Source organism: Rattus norvegicus, chromosome 1 (genome assembly GCF_036323735.1).
Source record: "Rattus norvegicus strain BN/NHsdMcwi chromosome 1, GRCr8, whole genome shotgun sequence".
Taxonomy (NCBI): Eukaryota; Metazoa; Chordata; class Mammalia; order Rodentia; family Muridae; genus Rattus; species Rattus norvegicus.
The window spans coordinates 124,705,903-124,729,224 of record NC_086019.1 but is presented as its reverse complement, the minus strand read 5'-3'; the positions used below and the strand labels follow the sequence as shown (position 1 = coordinate 124,729,224).

The 23,322-nt window shown below is 37.3% G+C and overlaps 1 non-coding gene and 1 pseudogene across 1 annotated transcript; one reads left to right on the top strand and one right to left on the bottom strand.

Moving 5' to 3' along the window:
- The first annotated feature begins 10,373 nt into the window (after positions 1-10,373).
- Positions 10,374-10,471, top strand: Mir344-1 (microRNA 344-1). The gene has a single exon (NR_031788.1). It is a non-coding gene; the product is annotated as a microRNA 344-1 (primary transcript).
- Positions 10,472-11,739: 1,268 nt separating this feature from the next.
- Positions 11,740-12,639, bottom strand: Snrpb-ps1 (small nuclear ribonucleoprotein polypeptides B and B1, pseudogene 1; annotated as a pseudogene).
- Between the last annotated feature and the right edge of the window lie 10,683 nt (positions 12,640-23,322).

Genomic DNA, 23,322 nt, shown 5'->3' with positions numbered 1-23,322 from the left:
CTTTAGTATGTATATTGTTGTCTTTTTCAGCATATATTTGGGAATCATTTTGGTAAGGTAGTGTGGGCAGGAGTTCTGGAATTACAGTAAGAGGCTTGATTACTTGACTTTTATGTTCCTTATTCCTCATTTATAGTGACTCTGTGTAGATTCACTTAGTGTCATCAATCAGTCCCTGTATAGTGATTCCTTGTAGAAATATTTTCTTACTGGGTTTCACCTTATGTTTTGATTAGATATGGTTTTCTGAAGTTTTGATCAGATAAATATTGGCTGCTTAAAGGAATGTTTTTAGCCTATATGAGAAAGTTTCATTTGAAATATATGTTGATCTATATGATGATGTGTATTTATCATAGGTATTTAGATAGATGATTAATATGATCATTTCAGATGTTTTCAGATATCCTTATGCATTAGTTTGCTTTTTACTATTGGGAACAGACACCATAACCAGGGCAAGACTTATAAAGAACAACTTTTAATTGCGGCTGGATTATAGGTTAAGATGTTCAGTGCAGCCGGTTGGGGATTTTGCTCAGGGGTAGAGTGTTTGCCTAGCAATCGCAAGGCCCTGGGTTCGGTCCTCAGCTCTGGAAAAAAAAGAAAAAAAAAGATGTTCAGTGCATGTATATCAAGGTGGGAGCATGGTAGCATCTAGGCAGGCATGGTTCAAGCAGAGCTGAGAGTTCTACATTCTCATCTGAAGGCTGCTAGTGGAAGCATGACTTCTGGGCAGCTAAAATTAGGATCTTATAACCCACACCCAGTGTGACACCCCTACTCCAACAGAGCTACACCTTTTAATCCTGCTACTCCCTGTGTCAAACATATACAAACCATCACACCTTACCATAACTTTGCCTTCATCATTCTGTATTTACCTGTTTTCACCTCCTTTTCTATAATTCTGTATTGTGGGTCTGTGTACAGGAGGCTATCTGTGGAGATTTCTGTCCAGATAAGGTGGGAGACTTCAAGTGAAGGGGAGAGGGCACGTGCAGGGAGGGGGGATTGCTTCCCCTCCTCTGCTTCTGCTGCGGCTTCTGCTCCTCTGCAGCAGCCTCTGCAGTCGCTTTTGGATACAGCACAGCTCTAACACCATGGTGGTGCTACAGCTCTCATGACAGATGCTCTTAGATGATGACAGAGTAGTTCTCACTTACCTTTATTCCTTCTGGATAAGATCTTATACATAGGTTTTGGATTGGTTGGGGTCTGTCAGTAGGTGTTTTCTAATGGTTTGGTGTGAGATGTTATGGATGTTTTATCTGTATGTGGAAGGGATTGGTGGTGTTGCCCTATGTGAATGATGATCACAAATCTCTCTATGGGTTGGGGTGGGGGCTGTAGCTACATCACAGGGACCTGGTGCCAAGAGCAGGCAAAGCTTCTACAGTGTCTTTGGGGCTTCCAGCCTTAGCTCAACCTTAACAGGCTTCTTCCCATGGGCTAGTACCCCATACTATATGTTCCTTGTTTCCCCTCTCTCCCCTATGTCCTCACTATTGAATTTTTATCCAGAAAATTCCTCATATTTCACAATTCCGTCTTTAGACTTGGGTTCCTCCAATCATACTCTCTAAGTCTTTTCCAATAGTTCATTATTCTTTTAAAAATTCTGCTTCTTGTGGATAATTCAGATTATGTACTTCTGTCTAAAATTTGGTTCTAGGATATAAGAACAGAGATAGCATGTGGCATTTCTATTTTGGATGTAGAATGCCTCACATACAGACCATATATTGGACATTATCACAGTGGGTCAATACAATACCAAATTCAGTACTTTAAGTCAAAGTAGGCAACGGCAATATTGTTTTACTCTAAATATTAAATACTGGTTAAAAGTCTTCTTTTACTTCTTTAATAGATACCACCTAGGGAGATATTAATTGTGCTTCTAGCCAACACAATTTTCAAATATGCCAAATAGAAATCATGGGTATAGTTCTCCCAAGAACATAAATGACCTTACTTAAAATACAAAACAAAACAGAACAAAACAAAACAAAAAAATAAAGCAAACAAATCCTTGATTTAAGGTCAAACAAGTCCCTGGAAGGTTTTACCCTATTGAATTAGATGTAATCTTCATTTATTTCAATTCAGGTAGCCCAATACCTTGTATTGGTAAAAACCCTCAATCAAATGAGTTTTAACACATGTATGATCTATTATGCCCTAGAGCACTGAGGACAGATTGTCTAAGGGAATTCAGTCTTCTCATTTTGTTTTTTCTTTTTACTAGTAACAAAAGAAAAGATTTCTATTGAGATCCATAACAATGCTAATCATGAATTGTGAAACTTGAGGTTGCATTAGATGAGAAATGCACAGTTTATGCTCTGACACTGAATGGACATAGTTTAAGACCCCTAGTTTCTATTTCTGAACCCCCTTAAATGACACGAGCAGCATATCACACAAAGGCATCTATTCTCGTGCATAGATAACTTCTAGACTCTGCCCACTATAATCACCATTTATGCAGAACAAATGTTATTCCTCACCTTAACAGTTCTTTTTGCTAATATCTAAGAAGAAATGAAGGACTCATAGATAGGCACAAACCTAAAAAGGGGAATTAATACCTGGGTTTTGAAAATGGGACCTTTTGTACTGGAATATTTTTCAAGGAGAAAGTAAAAAATGCATGGGGCTGACATTAAACATAATCAATTAGGGGAGCAGAAGTACACACAGGGACCAAGAAAATTAGCTCTAAATTATATTTTTCTCTCTTTACCAAATATTAAATTGTCCAAAGAGGGGAAAAACTTTGTGACATAGAAAAGACAATCTATTATACAAATATATAGCACCCTATTTAAATTTCATACATAATTACAAATTCTTTACAATATTTTTATTATTTCAACAGCAATTTTGTATATTTAATCAACATTATGTATGTACATAAACAAATACACATACATGCAGATCACCATTTAGATCTCAGATTTTTAACATATGAAGTCAACTAATATTTGGGAACATTTTTACATAGAAGGAGAAATATCTGTGAATATAGATGAAAAAGAGGATCATGCTATGTAAAAATATGTGAGATCTTGTAATATGTATGTTATTCCATTAATCTTTTATATGAGTTCTTATAAGTGTGTTACTATATTGTTTTCTTACTATTATTCATTAATACTCCTATGTGTATTATATTGTTATATAATCTGAAACTATTCTTCAGTTAAACCCTTTACAAGGAAGCATACTTGAGTGGAATGTCAAAAATGGCCCACATACATATGAGACCAAGGAATGAGAATCTCAGGGTTTTTTGAGAGACAAATCATGCTCAATATAAAAAGAATAGAGATGGCATGTACTTTCATTATTATGATACCATGGGCAGAAAAAGACTGAATGCTATCACGTTCTCATTCAGTCTTTTTACTGAGTACATAGAGTTATTTATTTGATGCTCTCTAGTAAAACACCTGTGTGATTTTACTGGTATTAACTGGATTAAAAAATTCAAAGATATAAAATATTGGAGTCATACAAAGTGATACCACAACTTATGGCATGATCTTCTCACACTTCCGTAGCATACATAGACCAAGTTATATAGTTATGGAGATAAAAAAAAACTGAGAACATGAATGGCCAATAGAAAATGATAATAATATTTTTCTTCAGTTTTATGATGAAATTCAAATTGTGCATACCCATAATTATTTGCTGAATTTAGACTTTTTGAAATATAGCTTTGTGACATGAGATATCTGTAGAATTTTTACCCTTTAATTTTGTCTGTATCATTGCCAGAGTAGCAACACAACACCCAGTCTCCTAAGGTTACTTGTGAGATATTTTTTCTTGTGTTGGTGAATGTCATGATGCTTTATTGCTGTTTGAGATTGTATTGACAGACCTGTAATTTATTACTCCCATGTATCATTCTCAACAATTTTGATTATCAAGGAGAGCATGGAGAGAGAAGGAATGTAGGACTAATATGTTGGTTATGTGTGAAGAAAATGATCATCTCAACAAAGAATCAGCATATTAAACACTGTATCACACAGAGATAGCAGAGTAATTTTGGCAGCAAACATGATATGGTTAGGGGATAAAGAGTTGGCAGAAGGACATGACCATGGAAATGCATATAATCACCTGCTAATAAGTGAGTGAAGGGTGTGTGTGTGTGTGTGTGTGTGTGTGTGTGTGTGTGTTTGTGTGTGTGTGTGTGTGTGTGTGTGTGTCTGTATGTGCAATGCAGATTTGGGAGATATTAGGAGAATGGGAGGCAAAAAACAATGCATAGAAGGAGAAAAAGGGATGGAAGGAATGGGATGGCATGATGGTTAGGTTTTTCTTAACCTAATACAACCTAGACTAAATGGAGTAAAGAGCTGGTTAATAAAAAGATTTTTTTTACATCACATTAACTTGTGGTTTAGTCTGCAAGGCATTTATTTGGTTGATGATTGATGTTGGAGATCAATTCCAAAATGTCTTCTCTGTCACAGGTTTTATGAAGGCAAGCTAAGGGAAACATGATATGGTCTTTGATTTGTTTCCTCCGTCTTAGTATGTGCCTTGAGTTTCAATTTTGATATCCCTTAATGGTGGTTTATATATGTTAATAATTATTTAATCTATATTCCTCAATTTTCTATTGGTCTAGATATCACAATGGTAATACTAATACAACTTATTGCAGAGCAAACAAAAGAGACAGAATATATATATATATATATATATATATATATATATGTATATATATATATTGCTTGTTCTTGGCTGAGGAAGATATGTGAAATTTCTCTCAACCTTTTTTTTTCTTTATTAACTTGAGTATTTATTTACATTTCAATTGTTATTCCCTTTCCTGGTTTCCTGGCCAACCTTCCCCTAACCCCTCCCCCTCCCCTTCTCTATGGGTGTTCCCCTCCCCATCCTCCCCCCATTACCGCCCTCCCCACAACAATCACTTTCACTGGGGGTTCTGTCTTAGCAGGACCAAGGGCTTCCCCTTCCACTGGTGCTCTTCCTAGGCTATTCATTGCTACCTATGAGGTTGGAGCCCAGGGTCAGTCCATGTATAGTCTTTGGGTAGTGGCTTAGTCCCTGGAAGCTCTGGTTGTTTGGGATTGTTGTTCATAAGGGGTCTCCAGCCCCTTCAAGCTCTTCCAGTCCTTTCTCTGATTCCTTCAATGGGGGTCCCATTCTCAGTTCAGTGGTTTGCTGCTGGCATTCGCCTCTGTATTTGCTGTATTCTGGCTGTGTCTCTCAGGAGTGATCTACATCTGGCTCCTGTCAGCCTGCACTTCTTTGCTTCATCCATCTTCTCTAATTGGGTGGCACCTTTTTATGTTTGTTTTAGTCCAAGAGAAGTTTACCTTAGTCTACCCTTCTTCTGATGTGATTAAAGGCATGAAACACTAAGTCTGAATTAAGTTCTCATTTTTAGCACTAAGTTTTATTTCAACAGTGTATACTTTAACCATTAAACAGAGAATATTTTGGTAATAATTACTTTAAATACAGAAAGTGTGTATTAAATTCTATATCTCAACATTTGTTTTACAAAGGAATATTTCTAAATGGTGAATTTGTGATTTTTCACAATAGTAAGATTATAATCAATTAATATGAACATTTAAATGCTTTTAGGTATTATTCATAGTTTTAAAAATGTATTGATTCTTTGTTATAATGTATCCTGTTAATAATTTCTTACAGATGAAATGATTTTATAATGAAAATATTGAAAAGTAATGACTAATGTTATACCAAGTTCCTGTCAGCTGATAATCTCCCTGCTATAAACATGCTGATATAAAATGTTACTTAATAATTGTGCTCTCAATACTGAAAACTAGTTTTCACATCGTAGAATCTCAAGATAATCTCTGCTATATGAATGAGATTAGCACATGAAATTAAACTGGTTTGTAAATTCAACAACAATTTTATTTACATAAATGATGAATACTTACAAGGATTAGTGCAACTTATAAAATTTATGTTGTATTCAATGTAAGGCAAGATTATTCTCATAGAAAAAGAAAGGATATAATGAAAAGGCACTTGAAAAGTTTTGCTCTTTGTGCATAAACCAATGTTTTCTGAAATGTTAATGTTAAGTTACATATTTTAAAACATGCAAAATTTGTTAATAGACAAATATTTTAGTTATTAACTAATATTGATTCTTAAGGTTTTACTTGAAATTTTATTATGTTTTTGTATGTTCTAAAAGGGAATATTTAATAGTCTGATGTAATTTTCTATAGATGATAGCATTAACATATACTCTCAAGAGGCTTATTTGAACCTTAATTTCTGAATTGAACTGCTTTCTTTACATCATTTCTGAGAAGTTACTGTTTAGTTTAATTCTGGAATATTTATATTCATATTTCTTTGTGTTTGTTGCTCAGAATATAAACAGATTACATTTAATACAATGATAGGTTTTTGATGTAGGTTTTGTGTTTTTTTAACAGGCTGTTGCTGGGCTGCTCACTGTCATCTCAAACTCATCTCTCAGCATCGTGAGAAGCTCATGGAGAAGATGCAAACCACAATACTCAGCTGACGGTATTGTAAAGCACCTGCTTTCCAACATCTGATTTTAAGATTTGAGTGCTGGTGTAAAAAAATAGGTAGGATGTGTATTTTCCAGTTAAATCAAACATTGCTGAAAATATGTTTATATTTAATAGATTTTAAGGCTTAATATTTTTCATACACGAGTCCTTGGCAAAACTTATAAATGGCTTTCTTTGCTTAAGCATTGAATATTTAGTTAGTGAAAATTCCAAGTATTTACTTTCCAAAATATGGCCTCAGGAAGCCTTCTAGAACAATGTAAAATAGAGGTGTCAGCAATTGGCATCATTGAATATTTTAAAAATATATTGAGGCATTTGAGACCAGGTAATGGGTTATTTCCCCGTAAGGTAATGTTTTTGTAACTAATATTTGAACATTTACCTAATCATGAATGTAGCTAGGAACTCGCAAAGATTTTTTTGTTTTGTATTTTAAGATGATCATGTAGATTTTATTCCTTTATTATTGTAGCTTGTTAATTTAAATCTTTGCATATCTTAAAACCTATATATTTAGATTAAATTTCATCATCATAAAAAATCTTACTATGTTTTAAGTGTTTGGGTTGCATTAATTAATATATTTTTCATATAATATTTTCAAATAATATATTTTGATCACATTCTTCCACATTATCAAACTTCTCTCAGATATTCCTTACCTCCTTACCAACATAATTTTATGAATCCCTGTTCATACGTAAGCCCCATTCCTATGTCTGTCTGTCTCTTCCCCAAAAACAATTATTAAAAATGAAGAAAAGAGAGAAAGGAAATAAGGAAGGAAGAAAAACCAAAGAGTGAACCATCTCAACATCATAAAACATTGAGATAGTAATAAAAAGAGAAGCAAAAACCCACAAAATAAAAATGAAATAAGACAAGATCATTTTTTTGCTGTCCCTGTTCTTGAGGCTGCTCAGAAATGTGGTGGATATAACAATTTAAATGCTGATATTCAATTGTTTAAAAACAAAACAAAACAAAACAGAAAAAGATACAAAAAATAAACCTGACTTGTTTTCTTCTCCACAGATAGCAATTGCAAATACCTTCTTGGGTAAGGGCTCTTCTTTCTGTCTACTGTCCCTTCCCATGTTGGTATTTTTGTCAGATTTGAGCTTGTTCCGACCGGGTGTTGGCTGCCACAGTCTCAGTGACTTCCTATGTCTGGCAGTAAAGGTGTTTTATTTTAAACATTGATTGATTGAATTTTCTAACATTCTGGTATAGTTTTTCTTGTTGTTGTTGTTGTTGATGATGATGATGTTTGGGTTATATTTTTAACTCAGCCATCACCTCTGGCCATGTTACAGTTTTTTGAAATTGTTTTCAGCACAGATCTCTGTGGCATGGCGAGGGGTTGTGATGAAGGCATCCCATTTAGGACCTACTACTACCAAACCTCTCATTTTATACATATAGCCTACCTGAACATGTCTATGTTATTTGATGAAAGTCAAGTGATACGCCGATCTAAGGATAAAGCAAAATGTCATTAAACTCATTTTATTTCTATATTCCTATATATTCTATATATAAATAGCTTTTGTCATAGGCCTATGACATATTTATACTCAGGTTCTTGACAACATTAGCCTTCTGAGGTGTGTTTTCTGTATCATGATGTTGGAGTTAAATCAAAGCAGTTGATCAATCTGATAATGTTTATGTGAGCATAGTAACAACATATCTTTAATACTTTTCATTAGCATCTGGTGAAAGGTTACAGATTGTGATACTGATGATTTCTTTTCTCCTCTAGGTTTCCCTGAACATGAGAGTGTTTATGGGTCTAAGGATATATATATATATATATATATCCCATTTAGAAATTGTAATATTTCAGGAAAATTATCAGCAAAAAAATGTCTTAAGTATTCCTGATACTACAGCTATATGTAGCAGGCCATATGCACTGTATTAGACATAAAATTTCCTCCTTAAAATGATTAAGGGCTATACTCTGAATAAAGATATACCTAAAAATTCAGATGTGTTTTTGAGCATTGGGACACTAATAACCTTCTATGGGGAAGATTTAGCAAATTATAACACCTGAAAAAGGTGGTAAGGTTTGGAAGCTTACTTTGAAATTTTGTAGTACTTTTAGCTGCAGTGGTTACATTAACACAGCATGGTTGTAAAGAGTAAATAAAAAGCAAGCAGTCTGAATGACATAGGGACTGTCTCTAAGGACTTCACATTGTAATAAATTCTTAAATGAAACTTACTGTGGACTACAGCAAATAAAGGTGAGGATTTCTACCAACATGAAAAGTATGGGAGAGTTCCATTTTATGTGTGGGAAATCAAAGAGGAACTTTATAGATACCTGCCCATATCCTAAGATTTCAGTTCAGTGTTCACAACACAAAAGGTGATACCTGAGTAATAAAGAGGACATAGTCAGAATCATTATAATATGCACAGCTAGGTACATGTCTCAGTCAGAAACATATGTGTGAGAAAATAGGATCTTCTGTGGTTTGTTTCTAGACTGCACATACTGAAAAGCAGGCATGCAGGTAATCACAGCATATCAAAGAGGAATGGTGACAGGAACATCTCAAAGTTTTATTAGCCAATTAGGTAAAACTATTTGGCAAATTCCACTTGCTGGAAAAAACACTATCTTAAATCAGCACGTGCTAATGCACTGGATTATTAGTTGTTTGATATTTAAACATATTATCATTCATGAGTTGCCATCCCCTGTGACTGTATGCATAATTCTTATACTATATTCTGTCAGTCTAAATTGCACTATGGATAGAGGCAGGACATGTGAATCCCAACCCCTATCAGACTGGCTATTGGCTTTTGATGATCTAATGGAAAATAGATTTTCTCAGGGATGCTTGCATTGAGAGGACATCCATGTGCCAATAGGTGATATCATATTCATGCACGCACAGATGTCTCAAATTAATTCAGTTGTTATTAAAGAGAGAAAGTCCCTTTTTCAAATACATTATTTCATATATTAATATTGAATAAAATGTTAAGGCTATCAATCATTTGTGAGAAATAATGATTGCCACTTGCCTGCAGATACATGTGCAACCACACATTAAAAAACAAAAACAAAAACAAAAAACAACCCTTCCCTACACTTAGAATTGTTGGGAATATGCATATATTTCAATCTTTTCTAAAATAAATACCTATTATTTATCATTATGTCTTTGTGAAAATACCCTAACTGAATATGTTTTAAGTAGGGATTAAAGGCAAGAATTCTTTTTCAAATCAAAGCAGCTTTTGGTAGGATACTCTAATAGACACAAATATATCATGTACTGTGATAATTCGAGCATATAAGCATAGCAATTGGGGAAACTGACACAGGCAGACCACAACGAGTCAGTAGCAAGCTGCACTTAGCATCCTAGACTCACAATTAGAAAGCTGCAGACAGAAATGGAGGCTTTCAGCAGATAGCCAGCATCCATTCCCCGGCATCCAGATACATTATTAGTTCTAAGTACAACTGGCAGTTTTTGTGTATTGTTAATTAGAGCCAGTGCTCAGGGTTAAATTTCATTTTTTTGCTGCCTTTTTCTTTCATTTTCCCTGCTTCTGCTACAAGACAAAGGCAGGGGGTGGAGGGGTGGGTAAATGAATCAGCAGCTCTTGTGGAGATCTCCAAGGTTACCGCAGGCTTGCAGGCTTTTGCGTTTCAAGCCTAGGTTTGAGATCTCTCTCCTGATTGGCTCTGAGTCCATCCTCTATTTGAATGCACGCACTCCTCCAATCAGAGGCAAGCAGAGGTAATAAAAATCTCTGCAGCCAGAGTTTTTACCAGTCAGGCTCCTGGCTAGATTCCAGGTACCAACTGGTACCTGATCTAGCCAAAGCCTGACCGTAAGCTGCAAAAGAAAAGGAGGACTGCTCCTGAACATTGCAGGAGACAGAGCCAATGAAACAGCATGGGCAGATTCTTCTGGGATCCCCAGTCTCCTGCTTTAGTCACAGGCTCCTGCTTCCTGTGTAGGAAATGTGAATCTGCTTCTGAAGCCATTGCTTCTGCTTTGATATCCAGCATCCCTGTCTCAGTCCTGTAGCCCTGCATTAAATACAAGGAATGTGATAGAGTTTGAAATCCATTTCTGAGAGAGATTATGGAAGTGCTGTTCCTCACATTTCCTTGGGGGACAATACTGTGAAAAACTGCTATGGCAAGGACATTACTCTCATGGTTCTCTGAGACTCTCTGTGTGATTTGACCATTAACAGTCTCAGACACTATCTTTCCTTTCACCCAAATTCCTCTACGATCAAGAAATAAAACACTGGCAATCTCATTTGCTAGTATTAATTATGCTGCCTTCCAGGGTTTCACAGGTAAAACTGCTTTTTTTTCTATTTATTCATTCTCTCTTTCCAGTCACAGCCTCTGTTCTTACTTCTTGCTCTGAACCCCTCAACTACCTTCCCCACTTCTCTTCCATTTCCCTTCAGAAAAGAGCAGGTCTCAACAGTGGCATATTGTTTTTGGCCTAACAAAATTGTAGTAAGATCTGTGTTTTGTAGTAAGGTTTAACTGTCATTTTGCTTTTGCAAGCAAATGTTCTTATATTTTATTTTCTCTTCTCTGTCTGCCTGTACCATTCAATGAACTCCAGCAAGGCACAAGAATATGGGATTCATCTCTAGATGATTCATCCTAGAATGATACAATGATAGCAAATGCTGGTAAATGTGAATACTATATATGGATATAGAGATAGCTATAGAGATGAACATGCAAGATATAGAAAAAGACAAGGGAGGGAAGTAGGGAGGGGAACAAGAACCCTCATGAGTGTTCACAGACTTAATTAAAAGCTTTTATTTTATAATAGCTCTGAACAGTCAATGCATGCATCCAGGAGGTTTATGTAAACAGGGTATTCTATGTACTTGTTCACTTGTGCAACTTCATTATTAGATCTTATTTGAATTAGGGGCTATACTAGAGCATCCCAGGGAAGAGGTTGTCTGTGTAGTTTATTTTGAGGAAGTTGGGAGAGGCAGAGACTGGAAATTGTTGAGTTTTAACATTGTTCTAATGCTGAAGTCTCCTGATCATTCAAACAATGATAATGTCAAGTCTAATAAAGACTATAATATTTTCTAACACTATCTTAGTTTATTATAAATCAGCTTTCTAGGCCACAATGGCAAAAAGGACTACATTCAGCCCTTTGAGCAACGGATAAAGAGCTGAGGAGGAACAAGATGAGTCTTGGAAGGTACATTTCCCAGGAAGGGGCCCTAGAAGGAAAACCACATAATACAGTGAGACTCCACTCACAGTATAATAAATAAACAGATCTCTGATAACCTGGCTCTGCAGAATAGGGTCCACACCTTTGTGCAGCTTCTGACATAATGCTGTGTGAAGATCAAGGCAGACCTGCCTGCCTGGAGAAGGAGTTTGGATCTCAGCAAGGGTCATGCCCATTGGAGTTCCTTGGCCAAGATTGATCTGATTGGGGCACCCATGGGCTGTTTCTTGCCAGGTGGACCCATCATAGGAGGAAACCCATGACCAGAGGAGTACTGAGATGGTGCTCCTACAACAATGGCTGTGGCTGCAGCTCTAGCAGCTGCCAACGGTACCTCTTCCTTGTGGGGTCATTATCTGCTGAAATGACCCTCCAACATTTCATACTAGCCCAGAAAGTTCTACAGGAGCCTGGGAGCATAGGAACACTAGCTGGGATTCCTCTGCCAGCATACTCGTGAATACCTGGCCATTTGGTATCTCCAGCAAGTTGCACTCAGGCAATGCCAGTATCTTTAAGAGGAGGAGATCCTTCTACTTTCTTGAAGACCAGAATTCTCCCTTAAAGGAACAAAAGAACAAGGACTAGCTTCTCTTCTCTTTCTGATTGTTTGGAGTTCTTTAGCCTGATCTCCCTGAACTCATCACGACCACAGAGGATCAAATTCATATGCTTGTCAAATGTCTTGAAGGTCCAATAAAGAACCAGCCATTTTTCAGGATGCTGCTCATCCAGTAGCTAATGTGCTGCAGCATATTGTTGCTCTTGCCCACAGTCATGATGGCAGCTCAGATGGCTCAGATTCCCATTGAGTTCACTTCCATAGAGGCCTCATCGACTGCCAGCCAGCAGCTGGATTCCTGCTGCTAACAGAAATGCTGACCCTGGACTCTGACCTCATAGGTAGCAATGAATATCCTAGTAAGAGCACCAGTGGAAGGGGAAGCCCTGGGTCCTGCTAAGACTGAACCCCCAGTGAACTAGACTGTTGGGGGGAGGGCGGCAATGGGGGGAGGGTTGGGAGGGGAACACCCATAATGAAGGGGAGGGGGGAGGGTGATGTTTGCCCAGAAACTGGGAAAGGGAATAACACTCGAAATGTATATAAGAAATACTCAAGTTAATAAAAAAAAGAAAAGAAAAGAAATGCTGACTGTCATAGTTCTAAACCTGAGTAGCTAAAATATGATTTTGTTAATTGAGAATGCTTTTATGGACCATGTTTATTATATTATATAATACCTGAGCCTTCATAAGTTTAAAGGAACAATAAATACTAACACAAAAACATTCTAGTCTGCATCTCCTTGTGTTTTTGTTGTTGTTGTTGTTGTTACTATCAGCACATTAGACAAATATTAGACGTAGTGTGACTATTCTTATTTAACTACAGATATGTTTACTTTAAAAATCCCATATCTTTACAGTGACCACTTCTAATATGACAGTATGAAGCTTGGCTGTTACTCCTTAGAAAAAGTAATTACTGGCAATGTAGGGCTGTGGAACATGGGAGGAAGCCTACTACGGTCTAGCTAAAGGTTTGAAGTCCCAAAGACCCTGAAAAGGTGGTAGAAGCTTTGCCTGCTCTCAGCACCAGGCCCCTGTCAGTATCCACAGCAATCAATCAGGTAAGGGCAATTCACCAAGCCCTTTCATATGTAGATGAGGCATCCATACCATCTCAGACCAACACAATAGGAAAAGAGACATGACCAGAAACAAGTAGGCTCAAAACAGAGTTCTCCATGCTAATGAGGTACTTAGAGGCCCCAGCGGATATGGCAATAATCTTCCCTTCCCAGACATTCCTCCCTGCAAGAGGTATTTAATCTCAGGTCAACCCCCAAAATTGGGGTATGATTTTATGCATCAATGATCCTCCATGATAATAAATTATTCGAAACCAAGAACTGGCTCTTTTCATCGAGATATACCATGGCAAGACATGGAGAAGACCTTCACCTACAGAGCCATAGTCTTGTCTCCCACAGACGGCCTCTCTGCACTATCAGCCACAACCACCACCAAGCCCGCCACCATTGTCAAGCCAAGGACTAGCACTGCTGGGACTAGCTGGAGCCCTACACTCCTCCAACAACAACTGCTACAACCCCCAGTCCACAGCCCCCAACTTCATTCTTTGCTCTTCTGCAACTCCCAGCAGTGCCTGGGTGTCCATGACCCTGAGAACCATACAATCTGGTCTTGTCCCAGGCCCAGGGACACCCCCCCTAAGCCGGCTTTGGCTTTTCCACATCTCACACTGTGCTTTCTCACCCCCAGAGTGGAGTCTCACCACTTCCCTACAGTCTGGCAAACAACCCAGTGTGGGATAAGTGCAGACAAGAGGCTGTGTCTTGTGGCAGAGTGGGCCTGCACCTACAACCATACACTGCAGGCTTGTGCAGCATGAGAAGAATCCTGGTAAGGTCAAGCTAAGGCTAGAAGCTCTGGAGACACTAAAGCAACAGTAGGAGCATTGCCTGCTCCAGGCCCCTGTCCCCTGTCACATAGCTGCAAACCCTCATAGAGAGATTTGTGCCTATTAGTCATGTAGGGGCAATTCCCCAAGCTCTTCCACATGTAGATGGAGCATCCCTAACATCTCAAACCAAGCCAATAGGAACCACCTACTGTCAGACCCCAAGCCACTGCAAAACTGTATGTAAAACCCTATCCAGAAGGAATAAAGGTGTGTGAGAATTACTCCGTTGTATGAGAGCTTTTGTTATAAGAGCGGTAACACTGCCAGAGAAGAGAATGGCTCTCCTGAAACCTTTAGCCACCAGAAGCAATCCTGTACTACCCTGACTGGCTAGCTAGCTTTTAGCGAGCTGGCTCAGCCTGGCTTGGCTCAGCGCAAGCAGTGTACGTGGGCATCTTAGAGCAACAGCAGCCACAGCAACCACAGCAACCACAGCAACCACAGCAGCAGCAGCAGCAGCAGCAGCAGCAGCAGCAGCAGCAAAAGAAGAAGAAGAAGAAGAAGAAGAAGAAGAAGAAGAAGAAGAAGAAGAAGAAGAAGAAGAAGAAGAAGAAGAAGAAGAAGAAGAAGAAGAAGAAGAAGAAGTGGCAGAGGCAATTCTCCTTCCCTGCTCATGCTCCAGTGATCTGGAGCCGCTGGTATGCAGGTCTACAATAACCCAAGGAGTCGTGTGGAATTTCTAGAGAAATACTGCCTCATCATGTCAGAAGATGAACACAGAAGATGACAGTATATGGAATGTTGGATAGGAGATAGAAAAATCTGTTTGCAAACTTGAATTTGAATTGACAATTTTTTTTATTGTATTTGTAAACAATAAGTACAACAGGTGTGATGCCGCAGAGTAGGGGAGGCTGGAGAAGTGGGGCAGGAATGGGTGGATGGGGGAGAACCCTCAAAGAGGAAAATGGTAGGGGAAAGGGGGCAGATGTGGGATGAGGCTTTGTGTTGGGGTAACTGGAAAGGGTGATAATATTTGAGATGTAAACGAATGGAATGATTAAAGAAAAAATAAAAAAATTAAAAAAGAAAAAAGAATTTACTTTATTTGTTACTCATATGAGTACATGTGAGTAATTACATAAGAACTTAAGTGGCACAAATTATTACATCATATTTCATAGCATTTTTTCATTTCTATTATAATGAAGTTGATGAATAAACCAAGTACTGTGTTTTTGACAAAGCAGTTACTGTTAGGAAACACTAGGAGTGCTTTGCCGTCCCGGGAACAGGTGTACTGGATTAAACCTGATTGCTTTCTTCAGTGCTCACTTTCAGCCAAAAAGTAAACATCACTTTCTCAATTAATGACCAGGGTGAGATGGTGTCATGTAATAAGTGAAGAAATGAACTTTGAGGGTGCATATTCAGTCACTTTGGCAGTTGTTATCAACCTTCCTAATGCTGCAAACGTTTAATATATTTCCTCATGGTTTTGGTGTCCTCCACTCATAAAATCATTTTGGTGCTATCTCATGACTATAATTATGCTATTTTTATGAATTATACATATCTGATATACAGAATGAGTGCTGTGTGACCACCAAGGGGGTCATGACGCACAGATTGACAAGTACTGCTTCATGGTCTTTCATCACAATAACTGTCTGTATATCTTTCTTTGTTTATGGATCTTTTGTGACATTTGCTCCTAATTTAAAAGATTATTCTAAATTTCAGATTCTTCATTAAAGTACATGTTATAGGAATCTCATAAACTTGCTAGGTTGAAAATTTTTCCATTTGTCTCATTTATATAAAGAGTAAATGATAATTGGAGAATATGTATCCTGGATGAATAGATATATCCTTATGTCTCCCTGGAAATAGAAAAAAAAACAGTAAGAAGGTACAACAAACCCAGGTAGAATATTCTTTTTGTTAGCTTTGTATATGAGTTGCATCTTCACAATCACTGAAGAGCTTCCACATTTACTATTAATTTAAGGCAAATCCTGCCATCTCTCATGTGTTAATAGAATACTTTCATTATTTTCAGAGGCCTTCTATTTTCCTTCCTGTTCCTTCTGGATCATTAGAAAATTGTTTTCCTCCAGATTCATACCACAGGACAGGAGCCTGTGGAAAAACCTCATGGTGATCCCAAGTATCACAGTGTACCTTGAGAACATTTATGTCTATATTCTTTAGCTACTTTGTCTGCATAGCTTTGAAACTCTTAATGACATAATGCAGCATAGATTAATTTCAAAGATACATGACCTTTGATCTTTTTAATTATATAATCATTTTAGTATATAATATATTTAGTTAACTCTTTGAATTTCTTAGATTATTTAATTACAAATTTTTCTCTACTCCATCTAAACACTGGGTAATATACCTCCTTGCTCTCTTAATTTTATGGCTAATTATTATATAAATACCTTTTATTTTTATGTATATGTATTTAAGTACAATCTACTTGTCCATTTAATCTTAATCTATATGTATATATTATATATATGTATATATATATATATATATATATATATATATATAGTTGTGGCAGTAAGAAGAAGTATTTATAATGAAGTTAGGAATTATAAGTTTTATGAAATTGAGTTATTTGATAAATATAAAGATCTGTGTTAGTATCCCCAGATTCTGCATAGAGATCAATCAATCAAACAATCAATCAATAAATCAAACAAACAATGAAGCCATATGTGATTGTGTTCCCTCACAAACTGCTGCTCTCTGTGTTCAGTGCCAAAAATTGTGGTGAGGCTAGATTTAGGAAGAGGTTACATGTTGACGTTTGTCCTCCACAAGCCTGTCCTTATATATGCAGCATCTTTACACACACAAATGCTCACATAAAATACTTATTTATATAGAAAATTTTGTAAGCATTTAAAAAATTCATATGGATAGAAATTTATATTATAATATGGAATAGTTATTTTCATTTTTGTATAAACTGAAATATTAATGGATATGACATGTTGTGATAAAATATAAATTATAAGAAAATACTTCATGGTTTGCAAATATGATGATGAGTCTACATATTTATGGATGGTTAATTGACTTATTACTCATAAAATGTCACTAATTGACGTGAGTCTGCTCCTTAGGCCAGATTTTGAATGTTAATAGAGTTTTAGGATGAGAGGAATTGAAAGTCCTTGATTCTGCTCTGCATGTCTTGACTTTACATATGTTAACATATTTCCCTTGCACATCAATCTTGTATGCCAGAGACTGGGGACAGAAGTCATTCTTTTGTATAGATAAAAGGGTTTCTTCTGATATAAATTACTTCTGTTAAATTTAAAGTAGTTTTTTCTTTAAGTATTCATAGAAAACATGTGATAATGAATTTTCTAATACTTTGTGAACCCTGGCAATTCATTGTGATAGTGACTTCTGTTACCACTCATGTACCAGAATTCCATCACATGATACACTGTCAAATATAATACAGTTGAGTTGCCATCTCCAATGGTGGCTTCACAGTAAGACAAAGATTTGGATCAAGAGAAAGACAGAAAAACAGTCTCTGTTGTCCTGTATGGCAAAACCTCATGCTAAAGTAAAAAATAACACAGGATACTGCATATCTCTCAGGGAAATATCCAGGTACAATGTAAACCATCCCATTACATGTTAGTGTACATGAAGCATCATAATATCCACCCAACCAGGGCTGTTACTTTAAAGCCCATATCTATGGTACATCTCTACCCTATACATATATTCATTAAGCCAACTAAGTCCTGTTGTTTGGAGGATGGCAGGAAAATACCAGTTCTATTCCTCCCCCACTCATTCCTCATTTTAAGATTATGCCAATACACAAAGCTTTTTATTTGTACAGGATGAGTTTCAAAATCTTTTGCACTCCCTACATCTCATAACTGAGCCTTGGGCCATGGACAAAACTGACTGGACATTTATAGTAACTCATTCCCTTTAATCTACCTTTTTTATGCTGATTGTTGGCATTTTTTCTTTTTTCTTTTCTTTTATTGGATATTTTCTTTATTTACATTTCAAATGTTATTCCCTTTCCCAGTTCCCCCTCAGGAAATCACCTATCCCATTCCCCCACCCTCTGCCTCCATGAGGGTGCTCTGCAACCTGCCCACCCACTTTTTTGTTTAAATTGGCAAAAATACATTTCATGTCACTGCTTTTTTATTTAAATTGGTGTGCCACAACCTGTACTTAAAAGCATTACCTATTATTAATGCCAAGTATAGTTTTCCTCCATGAGACATAACATAGACATACTTTAAAAAACTGGATATCAATTGAGATATATTGTACATCAGATTGCCTTACATCTGGATCTATAGGTAAGTTTCTTCATTGATACATTACATAGGAGGATCTAACTCATTTTGAGTGATTGGTCCCCTGAGAAATTCATTGTGAACTTTATTTTAAAAAGTTATATGCAGCTCTTATCCGTAGTACACAAGACATTGTATCCCCTAACCTATGACCCAGTGTCTGCTTCTAGGTTCCTGCCATGAGATTCTGCAATAATTTCCCTTAAGGTAGGACTATCAACTGTAAAAGAAATTAAACACTTTAATATCAAGTTGCATTTTGGTATCAAATTTATTTCCTTTGATTTTTTATGAATCAAAATTGATTTCTGAAATATTGTCTGTCCCTTTATTCAAATATTGACTTTTGTTTTTATTATTTTCTATGTATGTAGTGCAAAATATTGATCTATTTTCTTTTAATCTTAAACAAATGCTTGTGACTTACTAATATGCGCACTGCTTCCTTATTTAGTTTTGGCAGTCTTACATTGTCTTTTATTCAAGAGTAATTTTGTTATTTTATATTATTTTATTAAATTATTTCTTTAATTTTAGTTATGTTAGTGTTTTGGTTCATAAACGTCTTTCAATCCTTGCCTCTCTTGTATTTTTCATGTCCAGAGGATGTTGTAGGATCCCAGGATTTGGAGTTATATACATTTGTGTGTTGCTGTGTAGGTGTTGGGAGTCAAATTTCTATACTCTGGAAGAACAGTCAGTGTTCCTGTATTTTTTTTTTTTTACATTTTTCACTGACTTACAAGTTTACTCAATTTACATCCAGATCAGTTTGTATTTTCCTCTCAGTGCTCCCCACAAATCTCTTCCTCTTACTCCCTTCACCTCTGAGAAGGGGAGTTTTGTTTCCTGTATACCAAGCCACTCTAGCATGTCAAGATACTGGAAGACTAGGCACATCCTTTGCTGCTGAAGCCAAACATGGCAGCTCAGTTAGGGGAACAGGTTCCACAGGCAGGCAACAGAATCAGGGTAAGGACCTGTTCTATGTTCGGGTATCTGCATGAAGAACAAACTGCACGTCTGCTACAGATACAGTGCTGGACTCGATCCACAGGTGCACTGTGAGAGACAGACATGCACGAAAAGACTAGCAACCCCTGCAAATTTTGGGGAAGGGGCATGTGCCAAGCTGTCTTTAGAGGATCAACAGGAACGTGTTGCTGGCCTTTCTTTCCCCATCACCAGAATGACAAAGAAGATAGCTTCTAGCCTCAGGCTATGTTTCTTTTTTGTATCCTAGATTCACAGACAGGAGCACAAGAAAACTTTCCTCTGAGAGTCTCTGCCCAATTGTTAACCAACACAGATGCAGATTCCCACAACCAAACGCTAGAATGAGATTGGGAAGTCTTGTAGAACTGTGGGAATGGGGAGAATTGAGGAACACTGAGGAGAAAGGAGCTTTACAGGAAGACCAACAGAGTCAACTAACCTTTGCTATGTTTTTGTTTGCTTTTCATTTTCTTTCTTCATTTTTTTAATTTGATATTTTCTTTATCTACATTTCAAATGTTATTCCCCTTTCTGATTTCCTTTTTTGGAAAACCCCTATCCCATTACCCCAACCCTTGCTTCCATGAGGGTGCTCCCCTATCCAGGACACATTCCCCTCCTCCTCCACACCCTGGAAGTCCCCTACACTGGGGCATCAAGGCTTCACAGGACCAAGGGTGTCTCATTCCACTGATGCCCAACAAGGCCATCCTCTACTACATATGTAGCTGGAGTCATAGGTCCTTCCTCTGCTACATATGTGGCTGGAGCCATGCGCTGGTCCATATGTACTCTTTGGTTGGTGGTTTATTCACTGGAAACTCTGAGGTGTCTGGTAGGTTGATTTTGTCGTTATTTCTATGGGGTTGCAAATCCCTTCAGCTACCTCAGTACTTTCTTTAATTCCTCTATCAGGGACCCCATTCTCAGTCCAATGGTTGCCTATGAGCATCCACCTCTGTATTTGTCAGGCTCTGGCAGACCCTCTCAGGAGAAAGCTACATCAGGTTCCTGTCAGCATGTACCTCTTGGCATCTTCATTAGTAACTAGGTTTGCTGACTGTATGTGGGATGAATCCCCATTTATAAAGGCCTCTGCAGGGCCTTTTATTCAGTCCTGTCCCAAACTTTGTCTTTCATATTTTCTTCTATGAGTATTTTGTTCCCCAGCAACAATTTGTTTTTTCCCCTTCTTGAGGTTCATGAGGTCTGTAAATTATATCTTGGGTATTCCAAACTTTTGGGCCCATATCCACTTATCAGTGAGTGCATATCATGTGTATTCTTTTTTGATTGGGTTACCTCACTCAGGATAATATGATCTAGTTTGCCTAAAAATTGCATGAAGTCATTGTTTTTAATGGCTGAGTTGTACTCCATTGTGTAAATGTACCATATTTTCTGTATCCATTCCTTTGTTGAAGGACATCTGAGGTCTTTCCAGATTCTGACTATTATAAAGAAGGCTGCTATGAACATAGTGGAGCACGTGTCCTTGTAATATGTTGAATCCTCTTTTGTTTATATGCCCAGGAGTGGTGTAGCTGGGTTCTCAGGTAGTACTATGTCCAGTTTTCTGAGGAACCTCCAGACTGATTTCTAGACTGGCTGTAGCAATTTGCAATCCCACCAACAATGGAGGAGTGTTCCTATTTAGCCACATCCTTGCCAGCATCTACTGTCCCCTGAGTTTTTGATCTTAGCCATTCTGACTGGTAAGAGGTGGAATCTCAGTGCTGTTTTGATTTGAACTTCCCTGATGAAAAAGGGTGTGGAACATTTCTTTAGGTGTTTCATGGCCATTCGATATCCCTCAGTTGAGAATTCTTTGCTTAGATCTGTACCCCATTTTTAAAAGGGTTATTTGATTCCCTCAAGTCTAACTCCTTGGGTTTTTTGTAAATATTGTATATTAGCACTCTACCAGATGTAGGATTGTTAAAAGTCTCTCCCCTATCAGTTGGCTGCTGTGTTGTCCTCTTGACAGTGTTTTTCGCCTTACAGAAGCTGTGTAATTTTATGAGGTCAAATTTTAATCTTAGAGCATAAGCCATTGGTGTTCTGTTCACGAAAACTTCCCCCATGTTCATGTGTTTGAGGCTCTTCCTCACTTTCTCTTCTATTTGTTTCAATGAGTCTGGTTTTATGTGGAGGTCCTTGATCCACTTGGACTTGATCTTTGTACAAGGAGAAAAGAATGGATCAATTTGCCTTTCTACATGTTGACTGCCAGTTGAAACAGCACTATTTGTTGAAAAAGCCATCTGTTTTCCACTAGATGGTTTTAGACCCTTGTCAAAGATCAAGTGGCCATAGGTGTGCTATATTTTTAAATCATTTATTTCTCAAATTGTCTGAATTATTGTGTCACTTGTTTGAAACCTTTTAATCTTTGTTCTATTCATTCTTTTACTAAAGAACTTGATAAGGAAAGTTATTTTTTTCTCTAAATATAATTAACCTCTTTTCAATATGGACTTAGTCCACAAATGCTTAACATTGTGCTGAATGAGTTTAAATCAAGTGGAGACTCAATGAAATCACCCTTTATGGATATCAAACTAGAATCCTTAGCAGAGAAACAAGTGAGTTAAATGCTTGTGATCTGATATTTATATTAAATATATTCATTCTTAAAAATACCCTGAATCATATATCATGCATTTTAGTGAGAGTGGGAGAAAAAGGAGTTGAAGCTGGTTAGAGAGAGTAGTAGAAATGAAACAAATACAGTACTCATAACAGAAACTGTTGTGAACTAAGTAACACATCAGAAAAAATTCAGGATTCTGCTAAAACAGGGTTTAGTGTACATTGTTTAGTAACTTGGCATTCCTGACATTTTTATCCATGGCTCTTTTGAAAGGTATTTAACTAAGGTCCCTCCTTTTGAATCCTGAGATTCTCTCACCTCCCATGTCTCTGCTACTTTCTATATGATTGCCCCATTTCCTATTTCATGAGGTTGCCTGCTTTGATTCTTTCTACCGGCCCTCAGGACTTGAGTCCTATCCCCCTAATACCTGGTCATGTACCCCTCTTTCCCTCCATATTTCTTTTCCCACCCAGGCCTCTCCCCCTCCCCTTCCTGTGATTTCTTTTTTCTCCCTCCTCAGTGGGATTGAGGCATCCTTAGTTAGACCCTATGTCTTGCTAGCCTTCTTTAGTTCTGTGGATTATATACTGGTAATTCTGTATGTTTTTGGCTAAAATCCATTATTAGTGAGTACATACCATGCATATCGTTTTGGATCTGAGTTACTTCACTCAGGACGATATTGTTTAGTTCCAATCATTTGCCTGCAGAACTCAGGATGCCTTGTTCTTAATAGCTGAATAGTATTACATTGTGTAAATGAACCACATTTTCTGTATCTATTCTTCTGTTGTGGAACATCTGGGTTGTTTCCAGCTTCTGGCTATAACAAATAAGGCTGCTATGAACAAAATGGAACATGTGTCCCTGTGGCTTCATGGAGAATTTTTTGGGTATATGTCCAACTGCTCTACACTGGGGAGAAGAAACTTGTAGAGTCTACCTCCGGTAGAAAGACAGGGCATCAAGGGGAGAGTTGGGGTTGCCATCTCATTGTAAAAATACTTATCTCAGAATTGTTCCTGCTTGAAAGAACTTCAGAAAGAAAAATGGAGACAAGCTTGAGGAAAACGAGATC